The sequence below is a fragment of the Camellia sinensis genome, chromosome 11 (assembly GCF_055761805.1).
Source record: "Camellia sinensis isolate YWXY chromosome 11, ASM5576180v1, whole genome shotgun sequence".
NCBI classification, from domain to species: Eukaryota; Viridiplantae; Streptophyta; class Magnoliopsida; order Ericales; family Theaceae; genus Camellia; species Camellia sinensis.
In genome coordinates, this window is record NC_138971.1 from 57,799,962 (window position 1) to 57,801,270 (window position 1,309).

The following is a 1,309-nucleotide window of genomic DNA, read 5'->3' on the forward strand; positions in this document are numbered from 1 at the left end:
ACACCTCTGCAACACTTTGCGAACTTTCTTGTGCCAGCGTCTGAAGCTATATGCAGACACATATGAGAGATAGCTCGAGACAAAGTGCCAACCATGAGATTAGACTCTTTGGGGGACGAGGACGCAGTGGAGTTATCAACCATGAGATTACACCCATATCTCTAGCGAGGCGAAGACCTGTTATCAAGGCCTCATATTCGGCTTCATTATTGCTTACATCGAACAGGAAACGGAGGGCACACTTGAAATAACCGCCCTCGGGGGTGGTGAGGATGAGACCAACCCCATTGCCTTCTTTGCGGGATGATCCATCAACATTGAGGGTCCATGAATGGGCGTCTTCTGCCTTAGTATTGAAGTGCCTTGGCGGAGGGAATGCAGTTGGAGTGGGATTGGTGAATTCCAGGATAAAATCAGCGACGACCTGTCCTTTGATCGCCGTTCGGGGTTGGTAAGAGATTTCATATTGGCTGAGCTCGATGAACCATTATATAAGTCTGTAGGACAGCTCTGGCTGTTGCATGACCTTCTTCAGAGGTTGATCCGTGAGGACCACTATGGAGTGAGCTTGGAAATAAGGTCGAAGTCGCCTCGAGGTTATGACCAAGGCAAGGGCCATTTTCTCGAGCAGAGGATAGTTTTGTTCTGCCCCCCTGAGAGCTCGGCTAATGTAGTAGACCGGTCATTGTGCTGAGCTGTCTTCCCTAATGAGGGCCGCACTGACTGCGGTGTTTAATACAGCTAAGTAAAGAAAGAGTGTTTCGCCTGAGATCGCCTGAGACAGTAGAGGGGATTGGCCATGCACTGCTTCAATTGTTGAAGGACTTTGAAAAAAGGGAGGCACTTGTCTGTTGCACGAGAAATAAAACGGTTGAGGGCGGCGACTCTGCCGGTAAGCCGTTGAACCTCTTTGACTGTTCTGGGAGACCGCATTTCTACTAGGGCTTTGATCTTTTCAGGGTTGGCCTCGATGCCCCACTAACTGACCATAAAGCCCAAGAAATTCCCAGATCCTACGCCAAAGGCGCACTTCTCTGGATTTAGCTTCATTTGATACTTGCGTAGGGTTTCGAAGGTCTCTCGCAGGTTTGTCAAATGATCTGAGGAGAGTTTGCTCTTGACGAGCATGTCATCGACATAGACTTCCATGTTTCGGCCTACCTGGTAGTGAAAGACGATATTGACTAACCGTTAGTAAGTTGCTCCAGCATTTTTCAATCCGAACGGCATAACTCGATAGTGGTAAGTGCCTCTGTCTGTGATGAAGGAGGTGTGCTTCTAATTAGCCGGGTGCATCAGAATTTGGTTG